Here is a 23,874-nt window from a genome sequence, read left to right as displayed (position 1 = left end):
AGCACTCCACACCACATTCTTCACTTCATCCAGAACTACATCCTCACACAATAGATCACGCTCCTCAGAATCAAGTTTTTTCTCCTCACCATTCAGAACATATGACACAAGCCCAGAGTCAATCCATTTCTCATCATACAACTTGCTATAAAACCTATTCACTTCTTTCAGCACATCCTCACCCATACAGTTGGTTCCACTTTCATTCACAACTTCATTCATATCAGTCTTCCTACCATTCATTTTTTTAAAAAAGAACCTCGTACACTTCTCATTTTTCTCCAGGTGCTCAATTTTAGTACGATATATAATTTCCTTTCCTTTCTCATCCAACACACGCTTCAATTCATTCTTAGCCTCAGTAAGTTGATCAGACATCTCCAAACCACTTGCAACACACTTTCTCAACCAGTCAATCCGTCTATTAAGGTCATTAAACCTATTCCTATATCTGGCAGCTTTTCTATAGCCCCACTTTTTGAAGAAAGTTTTAAATTGCACTTTCACCCAGTCCCACCAGTCAAGAACACACACAAAATCCTTCTTACGCATTCTCCATCTTTCATACTTTACATTAAACTCATTCATCACCTCATCATCCTCTAACAGCCTTGCATTCAACTTCCATACCCCACCGCCATACACTTGGTCACCATTCGCACAAAACACGCCTCTCAAACATTCATGGTCCGAAAAAGGTACCTTTTGTTGAGAAAAATCCAAACATACCATATTTTTAGAAAATAACATTAAATCAATTCTGGAATGAATCTCACCACGGTCAGCATGGTATGTCGGCGGTGGTGGCATGCCAAGAACAACAACTGCTGCATCTAAAAAGGAAAAATCACAAATTAAATGGGACAATTTCTTTCCTGTTATGTCACACTTTCCTTCTGTGACACAATTAACGTCCCCAACAAAAATAGTGGGAGATTTCCCTGGAAGAAAAAAACTTAATTTTTCAAGAAGAGCAAGCCGCTCTTCCTTCCCTGTAGGGCAATATAAATTAATAATTCTGACCCGCCACCCTCTATAACTCAAAAATGCAATTAAACATCGGCCCACCTCCACCACAATATAACTATCAATAGAGATTTCTTTATTCCCAACTAATATCCCCACCCCATCATTTTTATTATGATTAGACCCTGACCAGATATGCTGTCCGTAAGGCCAGTCTTTGTCACAAGGAGCATCCTGAATCCCACACTCCTGAAGGCAAAAAACATCAGCACCTAAATGTTTCAGGTAGTCCAGAACAGTTGTTCTTCTGATTTTAGATCTGATCTGCCTTACATTTAGGGACACTACATCCCAACCAGATTGGCAAGACATTAATTAATGAAAAGAAATACATGACTCAATGTTGATCACACCATACTCATCCATTATCATCAGACTGGGAAAGCACCCCAAAGGTGTTGATGCTCTCAGGGATGCCAAGGTAAGGAGCATCAGGGGAGAAGACATCCTGCGGGTAAATGCGGTCACTTGCAGGACTGTCGCACCCTCCGCTGGCAGGTGAGTACTCTCGTCTGGGTTTTTTATTGGCCAGTTCAGGAGTATCATCATCATCAAAAGACCTCCCAGAAGTAAAGTCTCCTTGGCCACCATCCCTGGCCACCTCTTCGTCTGTAGCACCCCAGGACAATGCAGGGGTTCGAGCTAGAGACACATCCATGTCACCCTCACCACATATTTCGGACTGATGAGGGAGGTCCACATCCAACTCGGAGATCTCCATACCTGGCCCAGCAGGGGCCGGAGGGTCCAACAGGTTCTGGGCCTCACCCACCAGATCTTCAACCTCAGGGGGCTCCGTCTCAGCATTGATCTCTGCAGTAGTCACCTGTGGGGTAACAGCAGGGACAGTAGGCTTACCTTTGGTCACTTCGGAGAAGGACCTAGGCTTGACTTTAGCCTTACAATCCCGAATCACATGTCCTTCCTCCCCGCAGGCATCACATACCACCGGGTTGGAACAATCCTTCGCCAGATGACCGTACTTGTTGCACTTTCTACAGTTTGGCAATTGCTTGCAGAAATCCTGGATATGCCCGAACATGTTGCATCTCCTGCAGAACAATGGCGCCTCGGGAAAAAACAGATATCCAGAGTCTCTTCCAATTGTAAAGTTCAGGGGAGGATAGTGAATACCTCCAGGACCATGAGGGTCTATCCCAAACCTCACAAAGTATTTATACTTCCCAGTCCACAGCCCTTCTCCATTTAAGATTTTATGGGAGAATTGCACAAAAATGCAGTGTCTTCTCAGGAATGCAGTGATATCATCCCGGGAGATAAAGGGGTTGTGCATGAATATTACCACCGGGATATCCCCCTTAGAGTAGAGTACAGTGAAGATAAGTCCATCCAGCTGAGGGTGCTCTGAAAGGACTTGAAGAGTTTTGAAAAGGTTTTGGCAAGCCGCCATAGAAGAAAGCACCAAGACGTACCTATGCTCCCTTCTGAACTCCTGCAAACAGATGATCTCCGACTTCTGGATCTTCAGGATTTCATAGAAAATGGCGTTGACCAGGTATGACAACGAGAAATGGTCCTTCTTCTCCTCAGAGACGTCGATACGGAAAGCATTCTTGACCCGGGGATCCCCGGTCCCAGCAAAACGAAGCTTGACACCCATGGTCGCTTCAGGAATCGCCTTCTCGTTTCCTCCTCACTCTCCCCCTATAGCAGCATCCAGCTTAAGCCACCGAAGTGGCGATGCTGGAAGGCCGAGGGCTAGTACACAAGGAACCTCTTGTCCAAACACTAGGTCTGAGCCAAAAGGCCGAGAAGCGATAACCAGAATTGGTTTCAAACTACGGAGCCACCCAAGGATCCTGAAAAGTCCATTTGTGGAGATGAGCTCCTGGACTCCCGTTAAGAAGACATGTTGTCAACCTCTAGATCCCTTACATGCCTGCACTTTTCGGCTTGCTGCTGCTGCAATCCACGCGTTTTAGATCTGCATAACTCCACCTCTTTAAACACAGCACCTTCACCCCCTGCTGTTCCCACCCGCCTCAACACCGTTGGAAGGGAGGAGAACCAATTAAGGCGGGGGGTGGGGTGGAACGAGCAGCTGTCTACCCTTAGCAGGAGGGCTCCTGATTACATACCTCTCCTGCTGCTGCTGCTGCTGGCTGTCCAGCAGCAGACTGAAGGTGGCTGCTGCTGTGCACAGGTATATAAAGGCTCAGAGCCTATTATGACACGCGCAGCCAGCGTTCCATTGCCACATTCCATCTACTGCAGGCAGGATACCTGGCTGGCTGAATGTCGCTGAGAAGCTCACAGAGACCGCCATAAGCAACAGTTTAACAGAATGCCACAGACTAATCAACCAAACTTTTTGGGTTGGGTTCTCTTTTATAGTCTGCAGGCATTAAATGAAAGAAGTCAGTGTTCCAGCAGAAGGAGACAACGTTTCAGAAAAGGCATTGTAGCAAACCAAAAAAGAAATTTTAAGCGCAGCAGAGTAACCAGCGCACATACCTGTTAGCTCAGGTGAGTTTAAAAGGCTGCTGTTGATAACAAGGGCATTTGCTAAATAGATGGTGTGTGTGCAACAATATACTGAAAGGTCAATTATATTGTGCAGCTTATCTCACCACCTGTAGTTATTTAGGTGAAAGCTCCAATATGCTTGCCTAATATGTCTGTTTATCCAAAAGGAAGTAAAAAGGGAGAGCTAGAAAGATAGCATTGCATCACATTACATGGCAATGCAATGCACAGTTGCTGAAGTTGAACCAAAATGAGCTTGTAATCTGGCTTCTGCAACTTTGAACATGAAAAATCCAATGAGGAGAAGAAAAGCAAAGCCAAAGAGTCCATCCCCAAATCCGACAAACAAGCAAAATGAACAAAAAACATTGAATTCAATTCTTTCTGATTTTAGAAACTGCAAAGAAGGGGTGCACCGGTCCTGGAGATACTGCAATACCAGGTCAATGCGTGGAGTGGACAGAGCAAGCTCTTTTTCCATCTCCCTGTTCTAAAAATCCATTTAATATATGGTCCCCAGATAGGGGACGTATCAGATATTAAACTGATAAGAACAGATTTTTTTTTTTTTTTTTTTTTTTTTTTAAAACCACTCAGGTTTAGATATAAGCAAACAGTTAACCAGACTTCGTCATAAGTTATACTGCCACTTCATAAGCATCATTGTGGTTTCTTTATTAAAGTATTATTCAACAAAAATACAAACAAGTAATCCTATGCCAGAGACATTTCCAGAAAAAATATCAACGGTATTTAACCATATCCTGCCACTTAAGGTATTTCCACACACCTTCAGAATCTGTTCCACCACCACCACCTTCTCTTGTATCCCACAAATAGATTACATATAGTCTTGCTAAGATCAACCTAATACAATCATTTACTGTTAAATTTACTCTTTTAAACACACACAAATTTCTCACATCCCACAAGCTCTCCTGCACACACACCATAATAAACCACATCATCCTTTCTAGGCCACGACGACTAGCACCAAAACCAAACATAGCCACTCTCCAATCAATAAACTTCACACCAGCAACCCCTTTACACAGTCCACCCACACCTTTCCACACATCATACGCAAAATTACAATCCCACATAAGGTGCCTCACCGTCTCATTCGCTCCACAACCATCCCTTGGACATACTGCAGATCTTATGAGATCTCTTTTCTTCTGAAAATCCCTCACTGGCAAAATATTATGAAGGCCCATCCATACTATATCTCGCTGTCTATTCGACACACCTTGAATGCTTAACTTCTTCCATACCCGCGCAACTTCCATAGAACGCAATCCCACCACATTACTCTCACACTCATTCACACACATCTTCCCCATCACCTTCTTAACCAACATAAAGTCTTTCATTGCAACTGCTAACAAATCATTCTTCCTCACAAACTTCTCAATCAAACCATACCACTCAGGACACTTAAAAGCAACAGGCACATTCTTATCACGCTTCACCCAATTCAGACCATACAGCATCCATCCAGCCAAATACTTACACATAAATGCCCCTTTATTATTCTTCCCAATCAAAATGACCGTAGTCTTAATAAAATGCAATGTTAGAAACACTTCAATATTCGGAAACTTTAGTCCCCCATACAAATATTGCTTAAACAAAATCTCTCTCTTAAGTCTTTCCATCCTACTGCCCCAAAAAAACACAAAAATTAGTTTCTCCACTTTTTTAATTTTCCTATAGGGCACTGGAAAAATACAAGAAACATAAAGCAAAATAGGGAGAATAACAGCCTTAATAATAAGAACCTTCCCTACCAAAGACAAAGAACGTAACTTCCAAAAATTCATCTTCCGCACAATCCGCTCACCACATTCATCCCAACTCTCATAACCTTTCAAATCATCATTAAAAAAAACTCCCAACACTTTAATTGCACCATCCACACCAGCCACACCATCCATCTTAATCCTATTGTCATCAAAACATTTAAACATGCATTTGTTCCAATTCACACGAAACGCTGACGCGCCACTAAATAAATTCAACAACAATTTTACTCTCTCCATAGAGGCCACACTCTCACTCACCACTACTACATCATCCATATATCCTAAGACTTTCACAGTCATTCCACCACTCCCTGGCACTAACAAACCACGCACCACTTTCTCTTTCCGAATCATACACAGCAGTGGCTCAATCACACACACAAATAATACCGGTGACATGGGACAACCTTGCCTCACACCAGACCTAATACACACTTTCTCACTCAAAAACCCATTCACCAGAAATTCACTCATCACCTCCCCATACAATCCTCTCACGGCACGCACAAATTTCTCCGGAAAACCCATTCTACGCAAAACCTCAAATAGAAACACAGGAGACACGCGATCAAACGCCTTTTCAAAGTCAACAGCCATCACCATACACTTCTGCTTTCTTACTTTACAATCCCACAACACATCTCTTAAAAGACACAGATTATCCGTCATACATCTACCAGGCACTGCACACACTTGATCTTTACCAATCACATCAGCTACAACTGTGGCACCCCAGGGGTCTGGTTTTCCACAGTAATGTAATGTTATGTCTGAGAGCAGGTGGGAGGTCCTTTGGTCAGGGATCCTGTGCATGCCACACCTCCTGCCCAGTCTTGGGAGGGGAAGAACTTCCCCTGTAAAAACCCGGGGCTGAGGCAGGGAGAGTCAGACAAGGAGAGTGGAGAAGAGAAGCAGCATAGGAAACAGCAGAGTTACAAGGAGTCAGGGGCTGGCAGCTGCAGAGCTCGCCCTGACTAAGAAGATTCTTTACCGGACCCGGAGTCCGAGGCTGTGGGGACTAACTCCTACCCAGCAGCAGAATCCGTCAGGCAGGGGATTTCAGGTCCTCTGGCCCAGAAGCCCGAAGGCACGGTCACACGCGTGGGACCAGCACCGCCATCGTGGAGCGGAAGCCATTAGAAGGCCCCGAGTCACCGGCCATACGGGTGAGCACCACACGGTACACTCAGGGACGTGGGCTACTTACATCAGCTTCTAGCAAGGTAGCCAGAAGAGTACAGTCAGTTTGGGAGGCCTAAAACTACGCCTGGCCAGGGGAGATCCCATCTGCTCAAAGACTGACCAGGCCCCGTTTGCTAGCAAGTACTCCGGGAGGGTCTGTTGTTGTTACCAGTAAAGACCCTGAACTACACCGTACCGTCTCTGAGTGGTTCCTGCTACCCCCATCATCCACGTCGGCTGCCCTGAGGCCATACCCCTACCGTTGGGGGTTATACTATCACGCTGCACAATCCTACCACCGGCCTCAGCGGTCTGCCCTGCAGCAGCAGCTTCCTAGCTGCACTCAACGGGTGGCGTAGTCATCAACTATTTACTACTAATAGACTGCCGTCTAGTTTGACTCCCTGGGCACAGACCGGGTCACCGCCACGAGACTACAACCCTCCACTGATCCGGCTCCGGGTAGGCTCCCGCGTGCGCAACGCAGCGCGACACAGGCCCAGGGGCGCGTCAACTTTGGCGTAGTCGGCAGGATTTCGTGCCCGCAACCACCGGGTACTGCGTGCCTGAAAAGCAAAGACTGTTCAAACTTACCAGTGGTGAAGGTTTCCCGCCATCCGGCGCCATCTTCTACCTTCTTCCCGCCATCCGCGAAGGTTTCCCGCCATCCGGCGCCATCTTCGACCTTCTTCCCGCCATCCGTGGAGTTTTCCCGCCATTGGACGCCATCTTGAGGACGCCGCGCGGGAAGAAGAGGGGCGTGGACTCCGAAAGCGCGCGAGAACTGAAGCCCCGCCTCACGTCCGGACGTTGCGTAAGGTCCTGGAAGGAGCCCAGCAGACGCCGACGTCACAGGAGCGCGACGGAAGGTCCTCAACCCTGACGATCCACTGCGGAGCCGCGGCCTACGGAAGAGGATCATCGCAAGGTAGGCCACGGTCCACTAGGGGGGAGGAAGATGTCGGATACGGAGGAGAGCTTCACTGCCTCAACCCCCGCCAGCGCTACCGCTGCTGCAGTTATGCCCTTCACCATGCCCTATATCCCGGGAGCAGCTTGGCTACCCCAGTACTCAGGGGAGTCACATACCCTGCATGACTTTAGAGAAAAGCTGGATAGCCTCTTCCAGGTGTACCCCCTCACAGAAGAACAAAAAGTGAGCATCCTGGTGGCCCAACTAACCGGGGCAGCCAAAAGGGAAGTAAAATCCTGGCCACCTGGGAGGAAGACTGTCGCAGGGATACTAACCCGGCTGAAGGACACCTTTGATACCCGCACCTCAGCCGAGATTAAGCTTAGATTCTACGGGTGCAAGCAGCGAGCGCATGAGAGTATAAGGGACTATGCACTAAACCTACAAGAGGCCCTGAGGGCCATAAAGCAGACCGACCCTGATGGGGTGGGAAACGAGGACAGGCTATTGACTGAACAATTTATAGAGGGTTTATATTGCAATGCCCACCGAACCCAGTTGCGGGCAATGGCCTTACAGGATCCCCATCTGGACTTTGCACAGTTCAAGGATAGAGCTATCCGGGTGCTCCGAGAACCAGCACCGGGTGGCGTTGTTACCCACAGGCGCCCAGCTATCACTTACCACCAGGAGGCGGCGCCCTTGTCGGCAGGGCCTGTGGGAGCTGATGCGCAGGCTTTGGACAATGACCCGGCTCCAGACCTACACCATCAGGTCCAAGAGCTAGCTAAGAGCGTTGCTGCGCTAACCCGAACTGTGCAGTCTTTACAGGTTTCCACCCCAGGGAAGATCCAGCTGGCATCCGGACTGGAGGACATCCCGTGGCGTCGACCAAGGAGGATCCCACCGGCCAGAGGAAGACCCAGTGACCGATACAGCGAGGACGGACGACCCATCTGCCGCCGCTGCAATCAACCCGGACATATGGAAAGGTACTGTTCTTTAAACGGGCACAACCTGGGGTAGAGGGCCAACCCCCAGGAAAAAGATCACCAGGCCCATCGAACTGGCGCGACAGATATGTGGGAGGACGTCCAGTCTTGCCTGTGGTACTGGATGGCATTCCCATGAGTGCCCTACTGGATACCGGGTCACAGGTCACCACCATCCCGTACGTGCTCTTCAAGCAGTACTGGAATGACTCGGATATTACCCGCTACCCTGACGACGACTTGAGTATCATCGCCAGCAATGGCCAGCCCGTGCCACAGATCGGATTTAAAGAGGTGACCCTCAAAATCGGTAGAGTCGAACTGGCCGCACAGGGACTGATCATTGTAGATATTGATAAACATGAGAGTCACCCAAAAATAACTCTAGGAACTAACGTAATTGAAAATTGTCTTGCAGAGGTGATTTTCCTTTTACAGCAGGTTGCCAAGAACGCCAGCTCCGGCGAGCAGCGGGTGCTCCAGAAAGAGATCCGGGCACTGATGCAACGGCAACAAGTGGAACTCTCCGGCGGTGAGATTGGTAGCGTAAGAATGTGTGACCCTTTTCCTATTGCCATGCCCCCAAAAAGTGAAATGATGATTTGGTGCCGGGCAGCTATTGGTCTGAGAGGTAGAGATTACCAGGCAATGGTAGAACCAGTTTACTCAGACAGTAGGCCCACCATTTTGACAGCACGGGGGGTGGTCAATGTACGCCATGGGAGGGTGCCCATTCGCATAATAAATATCGGGGAGAGGGAAGTGTACCTGCCCCGGTATGCCACGCTAGCCAAATTATATACCACTAATCAAAATTCTATACAATCTGTGGAACCCTTGCCTCCATCTCACCCGGAGGAAGGTAACGGCTCTAAGAAAGACATGGAGGACTGGTGTCAGCAACTACATTTGGGTACTGATTCCACTCCCTCACATCAGAAACAAGGAGTCTATCGGGTGGTTCAAGAGTATGAGAGAGTGTTTAGTAAACACCCGTTAGACTTCGGGCGAGTCAAGGGGGTAGAACACCGCATCCCCACGGGAGATCATCCTCCCATAAAAGAGAGGTATCGACCCGTACCCCCTGCACATTACCAACACGCCAAGGGGATGTTTAGAGACATGAAGGAGGCTGGGGTAATCCGGGATAGCTGTAGCCCCTGGGCAGCCCCACTAGTTTTAGTCAAAAAGAAAGACAACACCATGAGGATGTGTGTAGATTACCGGAAAATCAACCGTATCACACACAAGGATGCGTACCCCTTACCAAGGATAGAGGAGTCATTGGCTGCTTTAAGATCTGCTAACTTCTTCTCTACCTTGGATCTCACTAGCGGGTACTGGCAGGTTCCTGTAGCAGAGGCGGACCGGGAGAAGACCGCATTCACCACCCCGATGGGACTTAGCGAGTTCACCTGCATGCCGTTCGGACTCTGCAACGCCCCAGGAACCTTCCAACGATTAATGGAGTGCTGTCTGGGCCACAGAAACTTCGAGACGGTCCTGTTGTACCTGGACGATGTCATCGTATACTCCAAAACTTATGAGGACCACCTGAAACACCTGGCGGAGGTGTTCGAAGCTCTGGCGAGTTACGGCCTAAAGGTGAAACCCTCCAAGTGTCACCTCCTGAAACCAAAGGTGCAATACCTAGGACACGTGGTGAGCGCTGACGGAGTGGCTCCCGACCCCGATAAGATCACCGCAATTAAGGGATGGCCAAGCCCCTCCAGCGTAAAAGAAGTGCGGCAGTTCCTAGGGTTGGTAGGCTACTACCGAAGGTTTATTCCCGGTTTCACCAAAAAGGCAGCGCCTATGCAGGACCTCCTGATAGGCCAGTCCCGAAAGGCCAAGAACCAGAAGCCGCCCTTCAAATGGGAAGAGCTAGAAGAAGAGTCCTTCCGCCAGCTGAAGATGGCCCTCACGGGGGATGAAATCTTGGCGTACCCGGACTATAGCCAGCCCTTCATCCTCTACACCGACGCCAGTAACATCGGGCTAGGAGCCGTACTGTCCCAGATTCAGCAGGGGAGAGAACGAGTAATCTCCTATGCCAGCCGAAAACTGCGACCCACCGAAAGGAACCCCGAGAATTACAGCTCATTTAAGCTAGAGTTCCTGGCCGTGGTATGGGCAGTCACCGAGCGCTTTAGGCATTACCTCGCTTCTTCCCGGTTCACCGTATACACGGATAACAACCCATTGACACACCTGGACACGGCAAGACTCGGTGCCCTGGAGCAGAGGTGGATGGCCCGTCTGTCCAACTACGAGTTCACAATCAAATACCGGGCAGGACGCTCCAATACTAACGCGGATGCCCTGTCCAGGATGCCCAACCTGCCGGACGAAGGAGAAGATCCGGAGGGACTGGAAGAAGTTGAACTCCCTGCGTTCCACCGTCATGGGACTATCCAGTATTCCCACCGGGTAAGGGGTAAGCAGGCTGCTACGTTGAACCCCTTACCCCACTACAACTGGGCGGAAACGCAAGACAGCGACCCTGCCGTCCGACTGGTGAAGGAGATGCTGACTCGGCCGGAGGCTCGCCTTGAACCAGACGCTCCGGAGGAAGCCAAACAACTATGGGCGGAGAAGAGTCGACTATTCCTTTACAAGGGGAAGTTGTGCCGCAGAATGGTCAACTCCCGGACGCATGAACTACTCTGGCAAGTAGTGGTGCCACGAAGAGACGCAGCCATGGTGATGGAGGCATACCACGACGGAGCTGGACACTTCGGGTGGAAAAAGCTGGAGTTCCTGCTGCGCGAGCGGTTCCACTGGGTAGGCATGAGGGGAACCATCGAGAAGTGGTGCAGAGACTGTGGCCCGTGCAATCTGAGAAGGAAGGACCGGGCCAGCCAGAAGACTCCCCTGCAGTCCATCGTCACCCGGCAACCGTTGGAACTGGTAGCCTTGGATCATGTAAAACTGACCCCAAGCAGAAGTGGCTACGTCTACGCGTTAACCATCGTGGATCATTACTCCCGGTTCTTGGTTGTCGTCCCCGTCAAGGACTTAACGGCTCAAACAGCAGCTAGAGCCTTCCAGCAGCACTTCTGCCGTCCACACGGGTACCCGGACCAAGTGCTGACGGACCAGGGACCTGCCTTTGAAGCGGAGGTCTTCCAGGAATTCTGCAATCTGTATGGCTGCCGGAAGATAAGGACGACACCCTACCATCCGCAAACTAATGGACTTTGTGAAAAAATGAACCAGGTGGTAATGGATCTGCTAAAAACATTGCCCCTGGAAGAACGCAGTCTGTGGCCTGAGAAGTTGCCCGATCTGGTGGACCTATACAACCACATCCCGGTAGGTTCCACCAACTGTACCCCGGCTTACCTAATGAGGGCGAGACCTGGTAAGTTACCTGTTGACCTGGAATTGGGAGTCCTGACACCTGAGGACACTTCACCAGAAACAGACTGGGACACAGAGAGGCAGCAGCAGTACCGGAGAGTACAAGAGAGCGTGGAGCGAAGTCTCTGTCAGGCTAGGGAAAGACAAGAGAAGACTTACAACCAGTATGCTCCCGCTGTTCCCCTGGTACCCGGAGAGCAGGTCTTGAAGAGGAAAAGACGGCTCCACAAGTTGGATGACCAGTGGGAGAAGGACCCGTACACCGTACTGCCCTCAAGCCACGAGAACCCGAAGGTCTGTACCATCAGTAAAGACGGAGGGGAAACCACAGCCATTGTATCCCGGGACCACCTGAAGAAGTGTCCCGAACAACTGAGGAACCCTGAAGAAGAACAAGAAGACCATCGACCCGTAGAGGAAAGGGAAGATATGGTTAGTACCGTGCTCGGGGACTTCCCTCGGTCTTGGACTCAAGTCAATAGTGCAGTTGTGGTACCCGTACTCACCTTCCTCCAACCATCATCCCAAGAACCTACGGAGCAACGGGTAGAGCTGGAAGAACAGCCGGTCCAGGAGGCAGAAGACTCCACACGAGTAGAACAGGAGAATCAACCCTCTGCTTATAGTGAGCCTGCCGTACCCCTAGTGAGACAAAGAGCCGGTAGACAGCTGCCCAGTTTACCCTTGACAGCTCCTACACCCTGTAGTTCAGGGCCAGACAGTCAGCTCCGTAGGTCCACTAGGGCCACTAGAGGCCAGTTACCCGCACGCTGGAGAATTTGAAGTGTAAAAATAGTTTTATTTATGTTTATCTGTGTATTGTTGCTTGTGTATAATTTTGTGTTTCCAGTTGTTTTTAGGAAACCTTGGTGGATTTACCGGGAATCCTTGTATATAGTTGGAGCGTAACCCAGGATGGACTAGAGACTGTTAAGGACTCGGGGTAGGACAGACCCCTACCTGGTTACGTCTCCCTGTGTTGGTGAAATGGACACCTTTGCTTTCTTCAAAGACTGCACCCGGTTGCGGACACGCCGTAACCATCTTGTGTGTTTTTCTTATTGTATTGTTATTGTTATACTTTGTTATGTTTTTCTAAATGTGTTTAGTCCCGGAGTACTAAATTTCACTAGGGGGGAATGTGGCACCCCAGGGGTCTGGTTTTCCACAGTAATGTAATGTTATGTCTGAGAGCAGGTGGGAGGTCCTTTGGTCAGGGATCCTGTGCATGCCACACCTCCTGCCCAGTCTTGGGAGGGGAAGAACTTCCCCTGTAAAAACCCGGGGCTGAGGCAGGGAGAGTCAGACAAGGAGAGTGGAGAAGAGAAGCAGCATAGGAAACAGCAGAGTTACAAGGAGTCAGGGGCTGGCAGCTGCAGAGCTCGCCCTGACTAAGAAGATTCTTTACCGGACCCGGAGTCCGAGGCTGTGGGGACTAACTCCTACCCAGCAGCAGAATCCGTCAGGCAGGGGATTTCAGGTCCTCTGGCCCAGAAGCCCGAAGGCACGGTCACACGCGTGGGACCAGCACCGCCATCGTGGAGCGGAAGCCATTAGAAGGCCCCGAGTCACCGGCCATACGGGTGAGCACCACACGGTACACTCAGGGACGTGGGCTACTTACATCAGCTTCTAGCAAGGTAGCCAGAAGAGTACAGTCAGTTTGGGAGGCCTACAACTACGCCTGGCCAGGGGAGATCCCATCTGCTCAAAGACTGACCAGGCCCCATTTGCTAGCAAGTACTCCGGGAGGGTCTGTTGTTGTTACCAGTAAAGACCCTGAACTACACCGTACCGTCTCTGAGTGGTTCCTGCTACCCCCATCATCCACGTCGGCTGCCCTGAGGCCATACCCCTCCCGTTGGGGGTTATACTATCACGCTGCACAATCCTACCACCGGCCTCAGCGGTCTGCCCTGCAGCAGCAGCTTCCTGGCTGCACTCAACGGGTGGCGTAGTCATCAACTATTTACTACTAATAGACTGCCGTCTAGTTTGACCCCCTGGGCACAGACCGGGTCACCGCCACGAGACTACAACCCTCCACTGATCCGGCTCCGGGTAGGCTCCCGCGTGCGCAACGCAGCGCGACACAGGCCCAGGGGCGCGTCACAACCACACGCATCCGACACGCCAAAATTTTACTGAATACCTTGTAATCGGCGTTCAGAAGCGTAATTGGCCTCCAATTACTCAAACACCTTTTATCCCCTTTCTTATGGATTAAGACCACCACTCCCTCCTTCATTGAACCCGCAAGCATCCCATTCTCCCACATAAACTGACACACTTCCACTAAATCCATACCCATCACTTCCCACATCATAACATATAGCTCCACAGGCAAACCATCCTTCCCAGGCGTCACATTTTTCCTTGCACCAAACACCGCTTTCTTAACTTCCTCCTCAATCACTGCCTCACATAGACCAGAACATCCATCCTTATCCACCTTACAATCCAAAGTCTTAAGCACTTCTTCTTTCAAACTCTCATCCACCCACTTCCTGCCAAACAACTCAGCATAAAACGTGAGCACTTCCTTCATTACATCCTCCCCACTCACACAAACACCATCCACATCAAAAATCTCCTCCATACCCTCCTTCTTACCATTTATTTTTTTAAAGAAATATCTTGAACACTTTTCATCTTTATCAAGATGGACCACCTTTGACCTAAAAATTATTTCCCTTCCCTTCCTCTCCAAAGTCCTCTTCAAATCCTCTCTCGCACTTCTTAACAAATCATCCACATCCACACCACACATCCTCATTTTCTCTAGCCATTCCACCCTCATCATTAAATCTTTATATTGACTCCTAACCATGGCAGCCTTTTTATAGCCCCATCGACGAAAAAACTTTTGCACTTCATACTTCATCCAATCCCACCACACCAATACACTTTCAAACTTACTCTTTTGAGATTTACACCAACTATATTTTTTCTTAAAATCATTCACAATTCTCTCATCCTCAAGCAAACTCACATTCAATTTCCACACACCTCTCCCATGCACCCGCCTTAAATCCCCTCTAAAACCACCTTTCAGGCACACATGGTCCGAAAAAGGAACTGAAAATTGAGAAAAACCATCACATATTATATTTTTAGAAAAAAACATCCTATCAATCCTAGATGTTATCCCACCCCTGTCAGCTTTATAGGTTGGTGGTGGTGGCTTCCCCAAATAAACCTCAGCAGCATCAAAAAAGAAAAAATCAGAAATAATGTTTGCCAATTTTTTTCCTGAGGCATCAACTTTCCCCTCAGTTACACAGTTAAAATCACCTGTTACTATCACAGGGATCCTACCAGGTAATTCTAAACATAATTTATCTAATAAACTTAACCTGTCTTCTTTTTTTGTAGGACCATAAATATTTATAATTTTAACTTTCCACCCCCTCCCACACACAACTGCAGAGATGCAACGACCCACCTCTATTACCTTATAATATTCAAAAACAAAATTTCTATTATTTAATACTATCCCAACTCCATCATTTTTATTCCCACTAGAGCCAGACCAGATATGCTGGCCATATGGCCAATCAGCGTCTTCCAGGGGTTCTTCTATACCACACTCCTGTAGACACATAATATCAAAAGAATGGTTATGTAAGAAGTCCAGAATCACAGATCTTCTAACTCTAGACTTTAAAAGTCTTACATTAAGGGACGCAATGTCCCAATTTGGTTTAGAGACCATTCTTTGGCTCAAAAACCAGAAACACCAGTCTCAGCAAAAAAACATGCCTTCCTTATCCTTTATCATCCGGCGAACTCCCACTTAGCTGAAAGATAGTGGACTCCAAATTCTCCTCCAGGTAAGCCGTTGACGCAGGAGAAAGAGAAACCACTGGGTAATCCAGCTCACTCACCGGACTTGCCACGCATTGGCTACTTGATGGTTCAGACAACCGGGCCCTTTTATTCTTAGCGCGGTCCGGTTCCTCAGAAGACCTCACCCCAGTCTCAGTGAAGTCTCCTTGACCTCCAGCTCCCTCTTCATCCATACTTTCACTGCTCCAACTGAGAGCCGGGTCCCCTGGGATTTCCAAGGCTCCCTCACGTTCTTCACAAAAGGAGTCAATGAAACCCCCCTGATAGGAAGAAATGTCCATCTCAGCTGCCAGAACCTCTTCCACTCTCCCGGGCTCCACCAGTAGGTCAGCAGACGCCCTCACTGGAGCAGTCTCCACACGCTGTTCCACTACCTTCACCCTGGAAGAAACTGCGGCCTCAGGTGCCACACTCTTAGGCCTCGGAGAGTTCGAGACCACCTCAGAGTATGCCCTTGCCTTGCCCTCGTTCGCACGACGAGTACAATCCTTAAAGGCATGCCCCTCCATACCACAAGCATTGCAAACAATTGGATTGGTACAGTCCTTAGCAACATGCCCACTTTGGTTGCACTTGGAGCAAACAGGCACAGCAGTACAAACCTCTTGTAAGTGTCCGTACTTCTTACATTTCCTGCAAAAAACTGGGGCCTCAGGAAAGAAGAGAATACCCCTATCTCTCCCGATAGAGAAACTTTGGGGAGGGTAATGAACACCTCCAGGCTCCGAAGAACTTTCCCCAAATCTGACAAAATATCTGTATTTGCCAGTCCATAAGTTCTCCTCGTTCATGATTTTGTGACTGTTGCTCACAAAGTCACAATGCCTCTTAAGAAAAGTCGCAATGTCATGTTCGTGCACAAAGGGATTATACATAAATATGACTAGGGGAACATCACCTTTGGAGTACAAGACTGTAAAAGTCAAACCATGCAAGGTTGGATTCTTCTCCTGCTCCCTCAACTTCTTATACAGGTTCCGGCAAGCCGCCATAGATTGTAGCACCAAGACATACCGTCCTTCTTTCCGGGATTCCTGCAGGCAGACGATGTTTTCTCTTGTCACTTCCAGGATTTTGAAGATCACCTCGTGCACCATATACGACAGATTGAAACGCTCTCTGACAGCAGCATCAACTTCAATGCGGAATGCATTGCGAACCCGATTGTCATCGGTCCCAGCATAGCGTATCTTCACGCCCATTATGATCACTCTCTCGTTCCTCCTCGTTCTCCCCCTAAAGCAGCAACCGGCTTAAGCCATCAAGATGGCGATGCCGGAAGGCCAAGGGAAAACACTCAAGGACCCCAGACAAGACACTTGGTCTTAGCCAAAAGGCCGAGAAGCGATAACCAGAATTGGTTTCAAACTACGGAGCCACCCAAGGATCCTGAAAAGTCCATTTGTGGAGATGAGCTCCTGGACTCCCGTTAAGAAGACATGTTGTCAACCTCTAGATCCCTTACATGCCTGCACTTTTCGGCTTGCTGCTGCTGCAATCCACGCGTTTTAGATCTGCATAACTCCACCTCTTTAAACACAGCACCTTCACCCCCTGCTGTTCCCACCCGCCTCAACACCGTTGGAAGGGAGGAGAACCAATTAAGGCGGGGGGTGGGGTGGAACGAGCAGCTGTCTACCCTTAGCAGGAGGGCTCCTGATTACATACCTCTCCTGCTGCTGCTGCTGCTGGCTGTCCAGCAGCAGACTGAAGGTGGCTGCTGCTGTGCACAGGTATATAAAGGCTCAGAGCCTATTATGACACGCGCAGCCAGCGTTCCATTGCCACATTCCATCTACTGCAGGCAGGATACCTGGCTGGCTGAATGTCGCTGAGAAGCTCACAGAGACCGCCATAAGCAACAGTTTAACAGAATGCCACAGACTAATCAACCAAACTTTTTGGGTTGGGTTCTCTTTTATAGTCTGCAGGCATTAAATGAAAGAAGTCAGTGTTCCAGCAGAAGGAGACAACGTTTCAGAAAAGGCATTGTAGCAAACCAAAAAAGAAATTTTAAGCGCAGCAGAGTAACCAGCGCACATACCTGTTAGCTCAGGTGAGTTTAAAAGGCTGCTGTTGATAACAAGGGCATTTGCTAAATAGATGGTGTGTGTGCAACAATATACTGAAAGGTCAATTATATTGTGCAGCTTATCTCAACACCTGTAGTTATTTAGGTGAAAGCTCCAAAATGCTTGCCTAATATGTCTGTTTATCCAAAAGGAAGTAAAAAGGGAGAGCTAGAAAGATAGCATTGCATCACATTACATTGCAATGCAATGCACAGTTGCTGAAGTTGAACCAAAATGAGCTTGTAATCTGGCTTCTGCAACTTTGAACATGAAAAATCCAATGAGGAGAAGAAAAGCAAAGCCAAAGAGTCCATCCCCAAATCCGACAAACAAGCAAAATGAACAAAAAACATTGAATTCAATTCTTTCTGATTTTAGAAACTGCATTAAAGAAGGGGTGCACCGGTCCTGGAGATACTGCAATACCAGGTCAATGCGTGGAGTGGACAGAGCAAGCTCTTTTTCCATCTCCCTGTTCTAAAAATCCATTTAATATATGGTCCCCAGATAGGGGACGTATCAGATATTAAACTGATAAGAACAGATACTACACTTGATCTTAGCCAAAAGGCCGAGAAGCGATAACCAGAATTGGTTTCAAACTACGGAGCCACCCAAGGATCCTGAAAAGTCCATTTGTGGAGATGAGCTCCTGGACTCCCGTTAAGAAGACATGTTGTCAACCTCTAGATCCCTTACATGCCTGCACTTTTCGGCTTGCTGCTGCTGCAATCCACGCGTTTTAGATCTGCATAACTCCACCTCTTTAAACACAGCACCTTCACCCCCTGCTGTTCCCACCCGCCTCAACACCGTTGGAAGGGAGGAGAACCAATTAAGGCGGGGGGTGGGGTGGAACGAGCAGCTGTCTACCCTTAGCAGGAGGGCTCCTGATTACATACCTCTCCTGCTGCTGCTGCTGCTGGCTGTCCAGCAGCAGACTGAAGGTGGCTGCTGCTGTGCACAGGTATATAAAGGCTCAGAGCCTATTATGACACGCGCAGCCAGCGTTCCATTGCCACATTCCATCTACTGCAGGCAGGATACCTGGCTGGCTGAATGTCGCTGAGAAGCTCACAGAGACCGCCATAAGCAACAGTTTAACAGAATGCCACAGACTAATCAACCAAACTTTTTGGGTTGGGTTCTCTTTTATAGTCTGCAGGCATTAAATGAAAGAAGTCAGTGTTCCAGCAGAAGGAGACAACGTTTCAGAAAAGGCATTGTAGCAAACCAAAAAAGAAATTTTAAGCGCAGCAGAGTAACCAGCGCACATACCTGTTAGCTCAGGTGAGTTTAAAAGGCTGCTGTTGATAACAAGGACATTTGCTAAATAGATGGTGTGTGTGCAACAATATACTGAAAGGTCAATTATATTGTGCAGCTTATCTCACCACCTGTAGTTATTTAGGTGAAAGCTCCAAAATGCTTGCCTAATATGTCTGTTTATCCAAAAGGAAGTAAAAAGGGAGAGCTAGAAAGATAGCATTGCATCACATTACATGGCAATGCAATGCACAGTTGCTGAAGTTGAACCAAAATGAGCTTGTAATCTGGCTTCTGCAACTTTGAACATGAAAAATCCAATGAGGAGAAGAAAAGCAAAGCCAAAGAGTCCATCCCCAAATCCGACAAACAAGCAAAATGAACAAAAAACATTGAATTCAATTCTTTCTGATTTTAGAAACTGCATTAAAGAAGGGGTGCACCGGTCCTGGAGATACTGCAATACCAGGTCAATGCGTGGAGTGGACAGAGCAAGCTCTTTTTCCATCTCCCTGTTCTAAAAATCCATTTAATATATGGTCCCCAGATAGGGGACGTATCAGATATTAAACTGATAAGAACAGATACTACACTTGATCTTAGCCAAAAGGTCGAGAAGCGATAACCAGAATTGGTTTCAAACTACGGAGCCACCCAAGGATCCTAAAAAGTCCATTTGTGGAGATGAGCTCCTGGACTCCCGTTAAGAAGACATGTTGTCAACCTCTAGATCCCTTACATGCCTGCACTTTTCGGCTTGCTGCTGCTGCAATCCACGCGTTTTAGATCTGCATAACTCCACCTCTTTAAACACAGCACCTTCACCCCCTGCTGTTCCCACCCGCCTCAACACCGTTGGAAGGGAGGAGAACCAATTAAGGCGGGGGGTGGGGTGGAACGAGCAGCTGTCTACCCTTAGCAGGAGGGCTCCTGATTACATACCTCTCCTGCTGCTGCTGCTGCTGGCTGTCCAGCAGCAGACTGAAGGTGGCTGCTGCTGTGCACAGGTATATAAAGGCTCAGAGCCTATTATGACACGCGCAGCCAGCGTTCCATTGCCACATTCCATCTACTGCAGGCAGGATACCTGGCTGGCTGAATGTCGCTGAGAAGCTCACAGAGACCGCCATAAGCAACAGTTTAACAGAATGCCACAGACTAATCAACCAAACTTTTTGGGTTGGGTTCTCTTTTATAGTCTGCAGGCATTAAATGAAAGAAGTCAGTGTTCCAGCAGAAGGAGACAACGTTTCAGAAAAGGCATTGTAGCAAACCAAAAAAGAAATTTTAAGCGCAGCAGAGTAACCAGCGCACATACCTGTTAGCTCAGGTGAGTTTAAAAGGCTGCTGTTGATAACAAGGGCATTTGCTAAATAGATGGTGTGTGTGCAACAATATACTGAAAGGTCAATTATATTGTGCAGCTTATCTCACCACCTGTAGTTATTTAGGTGAAAGCTCCAAAATGCTTGCCTAATATGTCTGTTTATCCAAAAGGAAGTAAAAAGGGAGAGCTAGAAAGATAGCATTGCATCACATTACATGGCAATGCAATGCACAGTTGCTGAAGTTGAACCAAAATGAGCTTGTAATCTGGCTTCTGCAACTTTGAACATGAAAAATCCAATGAGGAGAAGAAAAGCAGAGCCAAAGAGTCCATCCCAAAATCCGACAAACAAGCAAAATGAACAAAAAACATTGAATTCAATTCTTTCTGATTTTAGAAACTGCATTAAAGAAGGGGTGCACCGGTCCTGGAGATACTGCAATACCAGGTCAATGCGTGGAGTGGACAGAGCAAGCTCTTTTTCCATCTCCCTGTTCTAAAAATCCATTTAATATATGGTCCCCAGATAGGGGACGTATCAGATATTAAACTGATAAGAACAGATACTACACTTGATCTTAGCCAAAAGGCCGAGAAGCGATAACCAGAATTGGTTTCAAACTACGGAGCCACCCAAGGATCCTAAAAAGTCCATTTGTGGAGATGAGCTCCTGGACTCCCGTTAAGAAGACATGTTGTCAACCTCTAGATCCCTTACATGCCTGCACTTTTCGGCTTGCTGCTGCTGCAATCCACGCGTTTTAGATCTGCATAACTCCACCTCTTTAAACACAGCACCTTCACCCCCTGCTGTTCCCACCCGCCTCAACACCGTTGGAAGGGAGGAGAACCAATTAAGGCGGGGGGTGGGGTGGAACGAGCAGCTGTCTACCCTTAGCAGGAGGGCTCCTGATTACATACCTCTCCTGCTGCTGCTGCTGCTGGCTGTCCAGCAGCAGACTGAAGGTGGCTGCTGCTGTGCACAGGTATATAAAGGCTCAGAGCCTATTATGACACGCGCAGCCAGCGTTCCATTGCCACATTCCATCTACTGCAGGCAGGATACCTGGCTGGCTGAATGTCGCTGAGAAGCTCACAGAGACCGCCATAAGCAACAGTTTAACAGAATGCCACAGACTAATCAACCAAACTTTTTGGGTTGGGTTCTCTTTTATAGTCTGCAGGCATTAAATGAAAGAAGTCAGTGTTCCAGCAGAAGGAGACAACGTTTCAGAAAAGGCATTGTAGCAAACCAAAAAAGAAATTTTAAGCGCAGCAGAGTAACCAGCGCACATACCTGTTAGCTCAGGTGAGTTTAAAAGGCTGCTGTTGATAACAAGGTCATTTGCTAAATAGATGGTGTGTGTGCAACAATATACTGAAAGGTCAATTATATTGTGCAGCTTATCTCACCACCTGTAGTTATTTAGGTGAAAGCTCCAAAATGCTTGCCTAATATGTCTGTTTATCCAAAAGGAAGTAAAAAGGGAGAGCTAGAAAGATAGCATTGCATCACATTACATGGCAATGCAATGCACAGTTGCTGAAGTTGAACCAAAATGAGCTTGTAATCTGGCTTCTGCAACTTTGAACATGAAAAATCCAATGAGGAGAAGAAAAGCAGAGCCAAAGAGTCCATCCCAAAATCCGACAAACAAGCAAAATGAACAAAAAACATTGAATTCAATTCTTTCTGATTTTAGAAACTGCATTAAAGAAGGGGTGCACCGGTCCTGGAGATACTGCAATACCAGGTCCATGCGTGGAGTGGACAGAGCAAGCTCTTTTTCCATCTCCCTGTTCTAAAAATCCATTTAATATATGGTCCCCAGATAGGGGACGTATCAGATATTAAACTGATAAGAACAGATACTACACTTGATCTTAGCCAAAAGGCCGAGAAGCGATAACCAGAATTGGTTTCAAACTACGGAGCCACCCAAGGATCCTAAAAAGTCCATTTGTGGAGATGAGCTCCTGGACTCCCGTTAAGAAGACATGTTGTCAACCTCTAGATCCCTTACATGCCTGCACTTTTCGGCTTGCTGCTGCTGCAATCCACGCGTTTTAGATCTGCATAACTCCACCTCTTTAAACACAGCACCTTCACCCCCTGCTGTTCCCACCCGCCTCAACACCGTTGGAAGGGAGGAGAACCAATTAAGGCGGGGGGTGGGGTGGAACGAGCAGCTGTCTACCCTTAGCAGGAGGGCTCCTGATTACATACCTCTCCTGCTGCTGCTGCTGCTGGCTGTCCAGCAGCAGACTGAAGGTGGCTGCTGCTGTGCACAGGTATATAAAGGCTCAGAGCCTATTATGACACGCGCAGCCAGCGTTCCATTGCCACATTCCATCTACTGCAGGCAGGATACCTGGCTGGCTGAATGTCGCTGAGAAGCTCACAGAGACCGCCATAAGCAACAGTTTAACAGAATGACACAGACTAATCAACCAAACTTTTTGGGTTGGGTTCTCTTTTATAGTCTGTGTAGTGCCGGCGTCCCTGCCCTCTGCTAGGCAGGGACGCTGCTCCTCTCACCGCTCTGCTCCGTGCCCGGCTTCCTCCCCCCGCTCTGCTGTCAGCGCGCGCTCCGTCCCGGCGTCCTCCTCCTGCTCTGCTCTCAGCGCGCGCCCCTTCCCGGCCCCTGTGCTTAGGGCGCGCGCGCGCGCGCTCCCCTCCTCTTAAAGGGGCCGCGCGCGCCGCCCTAAAGAGTCCCCGGCCAATGGCCGGAGGACTTCATCATATATAAGGCACCTCCTCCAAAATGGAGGTGCCCGAGCAATGTTGTTTGCACCTGTGTCTCACCTGTGCTTCAGCCCTCAGGTCCCGTTGCCAGTTACCTGCCAGTTTCCTGCCAGTTTCCTGCTAGTTACCTGCCAGTACCTGCCAGTTACCTGCCTGATTCCTGCCTGAATACTTGTTACCTGTCTGCCAGTCTGAGGTCCGACGGTCTGCCTTACTACTCCTGTCAGTCTGTCTAAAGGACCAGCCTGCCCGCTCACCTGGGAGCGCATATCAGCTACCTGCCTGCTTGCCTGAGGTCCGACGGTCTGCCTTACTACTCCGGTCAGTCTGTCTATGGACCAGCTTGCCCGCTCACCTGGGAGCGCTTCTCCGTTATCTGCCTGCTTGCCAGCCCGGAGGCTCCGTTGTCACGTACTGTGACCACCAGCTACTCCAGACTCTTGCCCGCTCACCTGGGAGCGCATCTCCGTTACCTGCCTGCTTGCCAGCCCGGAGGTCCCGTTGTCACGTGCGGTGACCATCAGCTATTCCAGAGACTCTTGCCCGCTCACCTGGGAGCGCTTCTCCGTTACCTACCTGCCTGCCAGCCCGGAGGTTCCGCCGTCACGTGCCGTGACCACCTGCTATTCCAGAGACTCTCGCTTGCTCACCTGGGAGCACACATCTACCACCTGCCTGCTAGCCTACCCGGAGGCTCTGCCATCACAGGTCGTACCTACCCCTTACCCAGAGACTGCCCTGATCACTTGCCGTAACTCCCTGTCCGTTCACCCAGAGACTGCCACCCGCTCCCTTACAAGGGCCGCCCCCTTGTATAGTAGCTCAGAGGTTCCGCCTCCCGGACCC

At 48.7% G+C, this 23,874-nt stretch overlaps 4 non-coding genes and 1 pseudogene across 4 annotated transcripts; all 5 read right to left on the bottom strand.

Moving 5' to 3' along the window:
- Positions 1–3,918: 3,918 nt before the first annotated feature.
- Positions 3,919–4,134, bottom strand: LOC141230355 (U2 spliceosomal RNA; annotated as a pseudogene).
- A 13,947-nt stretch (positions 4,135–18,081) lies between these two features.
- LOC141230670 (U2 spliceosomal RNA) lies at positions 18,082–18,272 on the bottom strand. Its single transcript, XR_012297123.1, has one exon. It is a non-coding gene; the product is annotated as a U2 spliceosomal RNA (small nuclear RNA).
- Positions 18,273–19,387: 1,115 nt separating this feature from the next.
- Positions 19,388–19,578, bottom strand: LOC141230237 (U2 spliceosomal RNA). The gene has a single exon (XR_012296790.1). It is a non-coding gene; the product is annotated as a U2 spliceosomal RNA (small nuclear RNA).
- A 1,115-nt stretch (positions 19,579–20,693) lies between these two features.
- LOC141230669 (U2 spliceosomal RNA) lies at positions 20,694–20,884 on the bottom strand. The gene has a single exon (XR_012297122.1). It is a non-coding gene; the product is annotated as a U2 spliceosomal RNA (small nuclear RNA).
- Positions 20,885–21,999: 1,115 nt separating this feature from the next.
- On the bottom strand, positions 22,000–22,190 carry LOC141230180 (U2 spliceosomal RNA). The gene has a single exon (XR_012296736.1). It is a non-coding gene; the product is annotated as a U2 spliceosomal RNA (small nuclear RNA).
- Positions 22,191–23,874: the final 1,684 nt, after the last annotated feature.

This window comes from Phyllobates terribilis, unplaced genomic scaffold, assembly GCF_046119375.1.
Source record: "Phyllobates terribilis strain yellow unplaced genomic scaffold, ASM4611937v1 Scaffold_499__1_contigs__length_1316695, whole genome shotgun sequence".
Lineage (NCBI taxonomy): Eukaryota > Metazoa > Chordata > Amphibia > Anura > Dendrobatidae > Phyllobates > Phyllobates terribilis.
Note: the sequence above shows the minus strand (reverse complement) of the source record. Positions and strands in the feature narration are given on the sequence as shown.